This window comes from Schistocerca americana, chromosome X (genome assembly GCF_021461395.2).
Source record: "Schistocerca americana isolate TAMUIC-IGC-003095 chromosome X, iqSchAmer2.1, whole genome shotgun sequence".
In the NCBI taxonomy this organism is placed as follows: Eukaryota; Metazoa; Arthropoda; class Insecta; order Orthoptera; family Acrididae; genus Schistocerca; species Schistocerca americana.
The window spans coordinates 466,044,884-466,059,039 of NC_060130.1; the positions used below are offsets into that span (position 1 = coordinate 466,044,884).

Consider the following 14,156-nt stretch of genomic DNA (forward strand, 5'->3'; position numbering starts at 1 on the left):
ATAGTTCACTGAAAGATAAATTGCTAGAGTTCAGGAGTGGTCACAATTTTTGCACAGCTTAATACAAACGACTGCTAGAAGTCAAGAGTAAAGCTTTCTTGGTTATCATAAATGTTATAAACAAGACAGTGAAGTTCAAAATGTGCGAGAGATATCTCCCAACTCTCTGAAGTCTCGACAAAGCAGGCTAACAGTGATGAAGGCATACCCATGACCACTGACTGATGTTGCTGCTGTTCAGAAGGAAGTCACAAGATAGCAGCATGCTGTTCTTGTTACAGTTTTTGTTGTTCCTGGGTCGTGTGTTGTTGTTGCTGCTGCAGCTGTAGAAACAGCTGTAGTTACTAAAGTTCAAGAAACTTCAGATCTGTAGTAGTGGCACTGCACAATAGGGTAACTTCTCAGCCACTTTTTTCCCCCACCTCTGTTACAAAAGCATAAACTGTCAACAAAGTGAAAGTCGTAAGCTGCACAATAAATATATCCAAATCATGAAAATCTGACAGTTCAGAACAAAAACAGTGTATTCAAGTGCATTGCAATATGAAGTGATATTGAGCACTTCGTTCAGTGTGGAACAAGTGATTACTGGTCACCCAGCCAGCTTATATTTGTACAAGAGGTGCGACCCACATGACAAGCATGTTCCACCTATTCAGTTGGAGCTGACAGGTGACCTCTCTGAGTCACTATTGACATCCACTGTATGTGGAGTTATTAAACTCTGCTAGAGTGGTCTCCCATTCCCCAGTGTTCTTCAAATATCATTTGGTCATCTTCTTCATTAAAGCATTCTTTAAATCAATGCCTGCATTTTCCCAGCACCTTAATTCCCTCAGATTATGTAGTCTGCCCATTTATTTGATGTATATCACATTTTTCTTTCAGTTTCCCTTTTTGGTTGCTCTGACCTTTTGATATATACTTTTCACATGAACCTTTTCATTTCAGATCTTTCTTGCTGGTCCTTAAACACCTGTGTACTCATCAGCATTGTAAACACCTTGTTCTACACATAGCTTTTGGCACTGTCAATGCTGCAGGGACTTACTTCTAATGGTTCTCTGCATTATTTCACTTAGATGACCTCGCCTGCTCCGTGTGCTTCTAATGCAAACTCTCTGAGTACCGAATGTAGTTGTTTAGAGATTTTAAAAAAAAAAAAAAAAAAAAAAAAAAAAAAAAGCACTTACATGTTTCCTGAATTTATTCTTCTTCCTCAGACACAGGAATGAATTTCCTGTTTGCTGATGATCCTGATAAGTTGCCCCTGTCCAGCTCATATATTGGATCCTAGTCACAATGTACATCCATTAAGTCCTTTGAGAGACAGGGAGAGGGAGATGGGTCTGAAACAAATATAAATGGCAATGGCTTTGTTTGCTATTGTGAAGAATTGGTTACATTAGTGAACCAAGATTACTACATACACAGCAAATTGTTGGAGTGAAAACTTGTGCCTGACAAGGAGTGCCAGAATATTTGAATCCAAGTTGAGTGCTGGAATGCGAGCAAGACTTAACTACACAGACATGGAACTGAGATATTTTGAGTTTTGCACATTTCTTTATTGGTCTGCTCAACTTCACGCAATAGTCACCTTTTTGGTTCATAAACAATTATTTACAATCCAAAATATAGCAAAGTTAATATTGTTGTCTAATGTCCATTATATATCTGGAAAATATTGGCTCCAAATCACCGAATTTGAAAAATAAAATTTACAAAATGATTTGCTTTTACAGTAGCCAAGTTTTCATCAATTATTTGTACAACTTACATCGTAGAAGGAACTATTAAGTAGAATACAACTTACCTCTTCATGTAGGTGTAGCTCCATTTCTGTTGCCTGTATTAACACTAATTTATGCCATTTCACTCAACAACATGACAAATAAACAGTCGTGTCAGTACAGAGAGGCAAAAGTTTGAACTAGATATGCTGTCAAATATCACTAACACTTTGAGGTTTATTGTACAATATACTCAGCCCACACTGCCTGAAAAAATTAGTACATCCTTTTAGAGGTTTCCAATTTATTCAAGATTTATTGTTGCAACAGTGCATACGAATTGCATGAAATTATTATATTTACAGATCAAGAACACAACCTGTTCTGAGGTACCAGGTATCAACCCAAAGTGAAACACCCATATTGGTACATGATGTAGCCTTCTCGTTCAGCAGTGCAGGCACTGACTCTTGCATTCAATTGATCGTGCATATGGTGAATAGTATCCTGGGATTTTTAGCTTGGTTTGTTCATGTAATTGTGTAAAAGTTAATGGTTGATGAGTTGCCCGAATCACTTCTCATCCCACACATATTTGATTGGAGACAAGTCTGGAGATTGCAATGGCCGGGGAAGTTGATTCCCATGTTGCAGAGCATGTTGAGTTTCACAGGCAATGTGTGGGTGAGCATTATCCTGTTGGAACAACACATCACCTTCCTGTTGCAAGAATACCAAAACAAAGGGTCTAATGACAGTCTGCGCCTACTGAACACCAGTTATTGTCCCCTTTAGAAACACCAAAGATGAATGAGTGTTACAGCTTATTACACCACAGATCATAAGGCCTGGGGTGAGGCCAGTGCATCTTGGACAAATGCACTTTATGAGACATCACTCACAGGTCTATTTTGTTAGCGCAAACAACCATCACTTGCAAGCAGTGAGAACTTGCTTTTATTACTCAAGACTACGACTTGCCACTCCATCTTCCAAGTGATCCTCAGATGGCTCAGTTGAGCTGTTCTGATCAATGGTGTGGTGTGAGTGGAAGATGGGCTAGAGGTGTGCATACTTGTTGTCCCACTGCTAATAACTGGTTCACAACAGTTTGTATTGACACATCTGGGATCACAAGCCCCTTGTCTGTGCTGTGGTAGCCGAACCATCTGCCACTGCTGTCCTTAAACTACGACAATCTCCCCCTGAGGGTTCATGGGTTAGAATAGGCCCACAGTATCCCTGCCCGTTGTAAGAGGCGACTAAAAGGAGTCTCGTACTTTTCAGCCCTATAAGTTCAGGTCCCATTTTTATGGTTTGACCTGCCACTTTCCAAATTCTACAGAAGTGTGGGCCATATGGGGAATGACACCTTACGTGGTGCATTAGTTATCCATAGTGCCCTTAGATTCGATCTCCTGAACTTCTTGTCATGGCTTTGCATTTCCACCTGTAATTCAACTATTTTGGTGAGGACATTTTCCAGGGTATGTCATCTTTCACCCCCATGACAATATTGGATTTCTCTGCGCCCAATATCCAGCACGGTAGCCACTCCATTGTGGTGGGGCTGTCATTTACCCATTTGGTGGTAGCCCATTGACAACACAGGGATTGCACTGCTGATGCCTGAGCTGTAAACTCCCCACATATGCCAAGGAGTAGATGCCTGTCTTCCTGGGGCATCAGGACACCCGGCAATGGCCACCGTGCCAGGTGGCCATTGCTGTGGCTGGGTGGCACCCGTGGGGAGAGCCCCTGATCAGAGTGGGCGGCATTAGGGCAGATGACCTGCTTTGAAGCGGACTAAGTCATCTCTTGCTTGTGACCATATGGCACCAGCAGTCTCTAAGAAGTGCGAGATCAAGTACAATGCTGACAGGTATGACCCTAAAATTTTTCCCCTTCCTTGTTACACCGTGGGAGGAATGTAGGGCTACAGAAAGAAGAGAACCATATTCGCCTCAGTATTTAGTCTGTAGCAGATTGGACGGGGACTCCTTTCTACCTCTGAAGCCTCAATTTTTTGTTGAACATCTTGAGGATAAGTTGGGGGAAGTGACAGTGCTGTCAAAGATGAGAAGTAGTGCAGTCTTGATTCAGACAGCATCCCAACCTAATCCCAGGCGTTACTTGCTTGTGACCAGCTGGGTGATATTCCTGTTTCCATCACTCCCCATAAAAGCCTCAACATGGTCCAGGGGCTTATTTTCCATCGTGACCTCCTCTTGCAGTCTGATGACGATCTCCGCGCCAATCTACAACGGTGGGATGTTCATTTCATCTGGCGCATTTACAGGCAACCCAAAGGCAACAGGGTTGCTACCGGTACCTTCATCTTGGCCTTTGAGGGTGATTCATTGCCTGAAAAGGTCAAGGTGATGGTTTACCACTGTGATGTTAAACCATATGTCCCTCCTCCTATGCAGTGCTTTAAGTACTGGAAATTCGGGCACATGTCTTCCCACTGCACTTCCAGCACCACATGTCGAGACTGCGGACGTCCACTGCATCCAAATACTCCCTGTGTGCCTCCTCCCACTTGTATCAACTGTGGAGAGCAGCACTCCCCCTGCTCGCCAGACTGTGCAGTACTGCAAAAGGAGCGGAAAATCATGGGGTACAAGACCCTGGATTGGTTGACTTACCAAGAGGCTAAACACAAATCTGAACGATTACATCCCATTCTGCTGACGCACACACATGCTGCAGGTACATTACCATCACCATCACAAGTACCAGTTGTACCACACTCTGTGTCACGAACAGTGGGCCCCCCGGGCCTCCACAATACATCCGCTCCCTTGGTGGTAGGGGGGAAAAATCTCCTTCCATTGCTCCCAAAGTACCTACCTTGGGAACAAGGCCTCCCCAAACGCAGGGGATATCGGTCCCTTCCCCCCCCCCCTCCCCTCCCCCTCTGGATCCTCTCATGTGGAAGGGGTCCCCTGGGACCCTCTTTCCCAAGGTCTCCACTAATGCCAGTGCGGACATTCACCAGTGGCTAAAGGAGCCAAAAGCTGCTGGGCGAAGAACTTCACGGTCTTCCTCCATGTCTGAAGCTACTTCGGAGAAGACCTCCAAGCAAGAGAGAGGGCAAGCAAACAAAGAAGTCTGCTAAGAAACAGGACCCTCTGGTGTCCCCAACACCACCACTCCCTACCAGTTCTTCACCTGTGGGTGAGGTGGAGATCTCAGCATCCCCCGAGGACCTGGATCTCACTGATGTCTCATCCACAGTAGGAATGGATACCAATACTCAATCGATGGCAGCAGGTGACCCTGAGGCATTACCTGCCTCCTTGCATGCTTCATGCCTTCCCAGCCATACGATAACGCCATCCTCCAGTGGGATTGCTGCGGTTTTTCCCACCACCTGGTTGAGCTATGACAACTGTTAAGCTTTACACCTGCTTTCTACATTGCCCTCCAGGAAACCTGGTTCGTGGCAATGTGGGCCGCTGCCCACCACGGCTATAGGGGATATTACAAGAACCATAGTAACTATAATAGTGCCAGATTGAGTTTGTGTTTATGTCCTGAACTCAGTATCCAGTGAATCTGTGCCCCTTCAAACCACTCTTGAAGCTGTCACTGTCAGGATAAGGATGATGCAGGAAATAACTGTCTGCAACGTATATTGTCCTGAACACATTGGCTGCACTAATCAGCTCTCTAAACCCTTCCTACCTTTGGGAGATATTAACACCCATAACACCTTGTGGGGTGGCACCATGCTTACTGGGCGAGGTACAGATGTCGAAACTTTCCTGTCTCAACTCGACCTCTGCCTCTTGAATACTGGGCCCCCCACATATTTCAGTGTGGTTCATGGCACTTACTTGGCCATTGATTTATCTCTCTGCAGCCCAGGACTTATCCCATCTGTCCACTGGAGAACCCACGATGACTTGTGTGGTAGTGACCACTTCCCCATCTTCCTGTCACTCCCCCAGTGCCATTCCCTTTGATGTCTACCAAGATGAGCTTTAAACAAGGCAGACTGGGAAGCTGTCAATGTTGAATCTCCCCCGCAAGGTACCATTGATCTGGTAGTTGAGCAGGTCACTAGAGCGACCATTTCTGTGGCGGAAAACACTATCCCTTGTTCTTTAGGGTGCCCCTGCAAAAATCAGTACCTTGGTGGTCGTCGGAAATCACTGAGGCCATTCATCGGCAAGCTCTACAGCGACATATTTTAAATGGCTCTGTGCTCGCATTCACCAACTTATATAATGACGGAAACAGGAGTGTTTGGAGAGGTATGTCTCGACCATAGGGTGTCGTATGTCACCTTCCCAAGTCTAGATGAAGATCAAACATGTTTGTGGGTACCAGACCCCGACAGGTATCACTGGCATTAACATCAATGGTGTGGTATCTACCAACGCAAACACAATTGCCGAGCACTTTGCTGAGCAACCCCCCATCCTTTCGCACTCTCAAATGGCGGATGGAAGGGAAAGTCCTCTCATTCACTACATGCCACAGTGAACCTTATAACACCCCATTTACAGAGTGGGAGCTCCTCAGCCCCTTTTACAGTGCCACGACACAGCTCCTGGGCCATATCAGGTCCACAGTCAGATGATGAAACATTTCTCATCTGGCTACAAGCGACATCTCCTCATGACCTTCAACCGGATCTGGTGCGATGGCGTCTTTCCATCGCACTGGTGGGAGAGCACCATTATACCAGTGCTCAAACCCAGAAAAAAACCCACTTGATGTGGATAGCTATTGGCCCATCAGCCTCACTAACATTCTTTGTAAGCTGCTGGAACATATGGTGTGTCAGAGGTTGGGTTGCGTCCTGCAGTCACGTGGCCTACAGGCTCGTTGTCAGGGTGGCTTCCGCCAGGGTCGCTCTACCACTGATAATCTTCTGTCCCTTGAGTCTGCCATCCGAACAGCCTTTTCCAGATGCCAACACCTTGTTGCCATCTTTTTTGATTTACAACAAGCGTATGACACCACCTGGCAACATTATATCCTTGCCACATTATACGAGTGGCGTCTCTGAGGCCCACTCCCGATTTTTATCCAGAATTCCTGTCGCTTTGCATTTTCCATGTCCAAGTTGGTGCCTCTCATAGTTCCCCCCCCCCCCCCCCATCCAGGAGAATGGGGTCCCACAGGGCTCTATATTGAGTGTATCTGTATTTTTAGTGGCCATTAATGGTCTAGCAGCAGCTGTAGGACTGTCCATCTCACCTTCTCTGTATGCAGATGACTTCTGCTTTTTGTACTGCTCCACCAGTACTGGTGTTGCTGAGTGGCACCTACAGGGAGCCATCCACAAGGCGCAGTCACGGGCTCTAGCCCACGGCTTCCAGTTTTCGGCCACAAAGTCGTGTGTTGTGCACTTCTGTTGGTGTTGAACGGTTCACCCAGAATCAGAACTTTACCTTAGTGACTATCCCCTCACTGTAGTGAAGAAATATCGATTTTTAGGACTTGATTTCAACGCCTGATTGACTTGCCTTTCACACCTCCGTCAGCTTAAGCGGAAGTGCTGGTGGTACCTCAATGCCCTCCGCTGCCTGAGCTATACCAACTGGGGTGCTGATCGCTCTACGCTGCTGCAGCTCTATAGAGCCCTTGTTCAATCCCTCCTTGATTATGGGAGTCTGGTTTATGGTTCGGCTGTGCTCTCAGCATTACGTTTACTCGACCCAGTGCACCACTGTGGTGTTCGACTAGCGACGGAAGCTTTTAGGATGAGTCCGACGCCCAGCATCCTGGCGGAGGCTGGAGTCTCTCCATTGCAGGTCATGTGTGCACAACTGCTCGCACATGTTCATAGTTCTCCTGTGCATCCGAATTACCGTCTCCTTTTTGCACACATGGCGGTTCATGTCCCGTATTGGCGGCCCAGGTCAGGGCTTACAATTGCAGTTCGTCCTCTCGATTCTTGACATGTATCGAGGCCATGAAGTGGTTTACACCTATGGCTCGATGGCTGTTGGTCACATTGGCTTCTTGTATGTCCATGGTGGACATTTTGAACAGCATTCCTCACCCACTGGCTGCAGTGTTTTCACTGCAGAACTGATGGCTATATCTTGGGCTCTTGAGCACATCTGTTCAAGCCCAAGGGAGTCATTTCCTCTGAGTACTGGCTCCTTGAGCAGCCTACAGTCTATCAACCAGTGCTACCCTTGTCATCCTTTGGTAGCAACCATCCAGGAGATCATATATGGCCTGGAATGGACTGGTCGTTCAGTGGTGTTTGTGTGGACCCCAGGACACATTGGAATCCCAGGCAGTGAACTTCCTGACATGCTGGCCAAACAGACTACATGGAAACTGCTTATGGAGATCAGCATTCCAATAACTGACCTGCATTCATTTTTACGCTGCCAGGTTTTTTGGCTTTGGGAGACAGAATGGCGTAGTCTCAGTACGCACAACAAACTGCATGCCATTAAGGAGACTACAAATGTGTGGCAGTCCTCCATGTGGGCCTCTGTCAGGGACTCTGTGGTTCTCTGCCGGCCATGCTTGGGCGACCCACGGCTACCTCCTGCATCATGAAGACCCGCCTCAGTGTAGATGTAGCACCCGGTTGACAGTGGCCCATATCCTGGTGCACTGTCCCACTTCGACTGCCCTGCGATGATATCTTCGGTTACCAGAGTTGTTGCCGCTAATTTTATCTGACACTGCCTCATCGGCTGATTAAGTTTTATGTTTTATTCATGAGGGTGAGGTTTATCATTTGATCTAAGTTTTAGCGCATGTCCTTTATCCCTCTGTGCCCTCCATCCTAGTCTTTTTAGGGTGGAGGTTTTCATGTGTTGCAGAGTGGCTGGCATCATCTTTTTATTCTCATGGTCAGCCAGCCATGACAATCTGTTTTGTCTTTTTAACCTCTTCTACCTGTTTCTTGCATTTCTGTGGTTTTATTCTCCTCTTTTGTCCATTTAAGTGTTTGTTGCCCTTCTGTCGTTCTTATGGTTTGTCCTTTCTCTCCATTTTGTGTTGTCAGTTTCGCTTGTTTTATTCTCACCCTTGTGGCATTGTTTTATTTGGAACAAGGGACCAATGACCTAGCAGTTTGGTTCCTTCCCTCATCTTTTAAACAAACCAACCAACCAATACAACAATCCTGGTGGGCATCTGTTCTATGTGGACGTCCAGAAAATCATCTATGGTTGTGAGAATGTTCTTCCAGGCTCTGATACCAGGATTGTTGCACAACTGGCACAGCACATCCAACTTGTGTGACGATTCTCCAACAGGACCATCCAGTCACTCAGAAGGCCACAATTTGACCCCCTTCAAACTCGCTCAGTTGGCTGCAGGAAGCATAAATGCATCTTCATGGCATGGTTGCCTGCTTGATCACACATTTGCACCACACTGAGCCTTCCGGCTGTGAGCATTCCCTATTAAAGGCTGGACACAGATGGAGCTCTGGTAGGTATGCCACTACGCTGTCTGTTGGCAGAAATAGATTAAACCATTATCAGTACATCTACTATCCTCCAGGTGGCATATGCTGTCATCTGATCAAAATCAACATCTCTTTCCAGGTGTACAGATTTTATTTCCCAGTGTATGTGGATGAGCATTAGCCTGTTGGAACACCACATCTCCTTCCTATTGCAAGAATGGTAAATTAACAGATCTAATAAATAGAAAACAATTTACTTCTTCATTTAAGTGCTTCATTTCTCAGCTTAAAATAGCCTAGTGTTCTTTTACTCTCTGAGCATAAAACAATAATGAACAAGCAATGTAATAGGCTCCAGGGAACAATGATATGTGAATGAGGTCAGCAACATTTAGCTGCTTAATGTAAAGACAGTTTCATGGTAAATTGTAGTGCACAGGTGGAGTACATAGAACTGTGTCATTTTACACAAACTTTATCTACCATCCTGTATGTATATTTCTTTACACAACTGGATTATTACACTTGGAGTGAAGATATGATGTATCTTTCTTTGCTCAAATGAAGCTGATTGCTTTTTGTATGCAGTGGTGCACTCAATGATCGCCTTTTCCGGGTACATTCCCTTTTCTTTGTGTCATGAAATGGCAATAATGGATGTGATTTCTTGTGCATAATACAGATAAGCGTGTAAGAAAAGACAGGAAGGTGTGCAGGGCTGATAATGCTGATAAAGAAAAATAAATGTGAAACAATACGTAAAAAGTTAGAATACAAAGCAACATTTCATTTAAAGGTTTTACTGTGGCAACACAGTTTAAAATACATATGATTAGCAGTTAAAAACAGAGACCACCAAAACTATATGTAATTAAAGTAATCAAGAAGAAATAGCAATATCTAAAGTTAATTATTTCAAACTAATTGAAAACTGCAGCCGGTCATTGTGGCCGAGCGGTTCTAGGCGCATCAGTCTGGAACTGCGTGACTGCTACGGTCACAGGTTCGAGTTCTGCCTTGGGCATAGATGTGTGTGATGTCCTTAGGTTAGTTACGTTTAAGTAGTTCTAAGTTGTAGGGGACTGATGACCTCAGATGTTAAGTCCCATAGTGCTCAGAGCCATTTGAACCATTTGTAAATTGCAAATGAAAATGAAAAGTAATTATACAGTCTAATAGTAGTAACTGAAATTGTGTATCGACGATAGTGTTAGCTAAAAGGCTTCACAATGACACGAATATTCTCAAGAATAGAATAACTATCTATTTTATATTATTCAGTTCTGCGTCATCTGTAACTATATTCTCTCTGGTTGCAGTCTCTATTATTATCATCCTGTCATTTTGATTCAACACATAATGTAGACTGAACTGAGAGATAATGTTTTTCATAATTGTCAGACATTCCCACGTGAGGTCTTCTCTGATCGTTATGCCTGTCTGTGCTATTTCAGCAATGAACAGACTTGATTCTTGTTTCTTGGGATTTTATAAGATCTGATAGTACTTGAACCACTCAGTGGTTTGTGTTGAAGTATGGCATGCTCACGTCCAGGCTTCTTTTTTATTTTCAGTCTGCATGAGCTAGCTGACTGTGTATTCTCATTTTCAGTGATTTTTAACAGATTTGGGCTATTTCTTTGTTAGTTCAACAGTAGTATACAGTTTTTCTTCCAAGGCTCAGATTTTTTCCTTTCATACGCCAAATCGGACATTTTTAAGAAATTAATTAGTCAACAGATGGAAGGAAGTGGAGGGTTCATTAGGGTCAGCTTACCCCTCCTTCCCCCAATCCAAACCACTTTTTAGTGGAAGTGTCTATATTTTTACATACTTCAGTTCCCAAATATGACAGCTAACAACAAAGTAGCATGAAAACCAAGAGTCTCAAAATGTCAATGAATTGCAGACATTGCGAGCTATATAGTTTTCAGTTTCTAATGTGAGGGCCTGGCCATGTGTCTGGCCTTGTAGCCTGACCAGTAACATGCCAGCCAGTAAAAGGCACACGTTCACAGGCTGACCATAATAAGTGTTGTGAAGACCAAATCCAAAATGATTTGAGAGTCCACAAATAGAACTTGAAGAAGAAGAAGAAGAAGAAGAAGAAGAAGAAGTGGAAAGGGAGGGACGGTTCAAAGGGGAGAACAGAAAATCTGATTTCATCAACATAGGGGAATGACTGACTCACTTACGTACTTTCATAGCTGTAGTCTGCAGACCTGTTCACACTCTTAGTTATTATATTATGTAAATTTTGACATTGTCGACATAAAATTTATTGCATGCCACATACTTCTCAAATTTGCAGATATATGCTTTTTAGATGCTATATTTTTTCTTAATTGCTATTTCTTGGATGTTATAGCAAAGCGTTACACTAAACACTGGTATAAACAAATAATTACTTTATGTCAGAAGATTTTGTATATTTTATTGTTGTTATGATTAAAATCGTAGGCATCTGTGGTGTGACAAGCTAAAACGGGGGTGAGAGGTGAAGTTGAAAAGTTATTTTGTTAACTGGAGGTGGGGGGTTGGGAAGGAAAGTAGTAAGCTTTGACCTCTCACCACAAACTCAAACGCTGAATGTGCACCAGTGCAACAATTTCATGAAGTTTCACTAAGACTGATGCCATTGTTGCATATAATCAGGTTGAGAATTTTTTGTGGATTGTAGCATTTACCTCCGAGCTGATCAACTCTACTATACCTGGAATTGGGACTTCAGCTGTTACCACTGGCCTGGCCTCTATGCAGCAACTGGACATATGTTGTTTATTTTTCAGTTCACAATGCTTTTTAGTTCTGATATCGCTTGTGTACAGAAAATATAGCACTGTTGCAAAGGACACTATTACTGGAATGAATTCACTTAGTATTAAATGACAGCACTCTGGAATTCACTTGTATATCAGTAAAAATTAATAAGCCAAATTTAACATAATTTACACTAGCCTCCAGCGTGGTGTGTTGGGATGAATATATGGCGCAAGTGGATGGTTGTTGTTGTTGTTAGAATTCTCTTGATATTTGTTGAAAGCATGATTTGTTTCCCACCTGAGCCTCACCCCACTGTTTTCTGTATGACTGTCATTCCTAAAGTAGGCATAATTTAGAGTAGAACATAGATGCAGTCATAGAGCTGATAAGTCAACTGCCTCCCTTCACCATCTGTCTCTCCTTTTGGAAGATTCCTGTGTGCATAAAGTGTTCTGAGATTATCATTGCTACACCTTCCTCAGGTGTTGAATAGTGGAGCCTTGTACTGAGAGATCATTTGTCTCCTTAATACACAGGTATTAGCATTGTAACATCTGCAAAATATTGTGATTATAAAACATGTATTGACATAAACAGATGGTGTGCTAAGGAACATGCAACATGGGTATTTAGTCAGTTAACTATGCAAGACAGCACATAAACTTCTTGTTCCATCACTTTCTATAAAGTAGATGGCACAGGTACATGTCACAAGCACATTCCATGACTGCAAAAGAACTAAATCCCTCTGATGATGGTAATAGAGTGACCACTTTAAAATAAAATGGGTGAAGCCATAAATCAATACTGGTAATCTTTTTGCCCGTTACCTGTGGAGACAGTGTTCAAAATAGGCTTGCTCGTGTGGAATAATAATACATTTTTATGTTTTTTGTTATTTTGGACTATCATATGCTCCAGAATGAAATTTTTATTTGGGAGGAGCAAGGTTAAAATTTTCGTGCGACAATTGTGATTTCAGTTTTTTATGGTTCCCTTGGATCACTGTAGGTTAAAATTCATATGGTTATCCTAAGAATGATATAGATGATTCCTTCTGCTGCTTTTGCTTGTTGAGCTGCTGGTCCATCTGTAATTACATTGGGATTCATTGGACAAATAACTGGAAGTTTCCGTTTTTCTCATCTTGTTTTACCAAATGAAGAGAGACATTTTTAGAAGTCTTACCCAATACAAGGTATCATTTGGCAAAAACTTTGCAATTTGTGTTTTGTTTAACTGATGCTTCATTGATAGTATGGAAGTTCTTGTGGAAATCATCACAAGTCATTTATCATTGTTCATGGGACACACTTCTGTTTGTGTTACTAGATTTGACTTAGGGAGGGATTCTGAGAGCATACTGCTTAGCTCAAAATGTTTGTCAACATGGTGAAATTGTAGAAACTGGAGTACATGCTGTGGTGGTAGATACTGAGTGCATTCATATGTTGTTTGTAAGTAGAGTAAGAAGGCAACCATATAAAATTGATGCTAAGTGCATTCACAAAGTAATGACCTGTATAGTGTAAGTACCTTGAAAAGGTTTTATTTATAATTTTGCAACTAAATTGGAGAGATGTTGAGACAATTTCAGATAAAAATCTGTACTTAAAAAAAAAAGTCACTTGTGGCTTTCATAGGTATTCTTTTCAACATAAGAAGAAGAATACGACAAAAACATTGTTTCAACTGGTCAGAAAGGCTGCATACTGTAACTATTATTGGCAGCTACACAGATTTGGAAACCTGTGGAAACATTCAGAAACAACAAATATTTTAGCAACAATCATGTTGTTGGCAGTGAAATAATAAAGTTTATTACATTACTGTGGGACAGAATGACCAGTTTATGTGTGCCTTCAAGTATTTCTCCTTCCCCAGGGAGAAAAGAGAGAATGACCACCTTGAAACTGGTTGAGTGCATGAATGGACACAGAAGTGTCCATCTTGGGGACACCCAGTACTCAGTACCTAGTACGTGAGCATGCTCTACAAAATGACTTAGATAGTTTTCTGTACTTTCATATGTTTGTATAGGCAGTACTCAGAATATCACCCGCTAGAGTAAAGTACTGACCAGCCATTCTGTCTTCTTGTAATTTAAGTCTCCTCAATTGAATTTTCTTTTTAATGATCAAGTTTAAAATTTCAGTTTTAAGCTTTCTGGTTCACATGCCATAATAGGATTAAATAACAAGTTGTTCCATTTCTCATTTAATGTGTACAAACATCTGCATAATTATTATTGCTAGTTGTGA

At 42.8% G+C, this 14,156-nt stretch overlaps 1 protein-coding gene across 3 annotated transcripts in view; it reads left to right on the forward strand.

Annotated features, from left to right (window-relative positions):
• LOC124554816 (syntaxin-binding protein 5) overlaps positions 1-14,156 on the forward strand; it is a 981,379-nt gene that overhangs the window by 679,002 nt on the left and 288,221 nt on the right. The window lies entirely within an intron of this gene.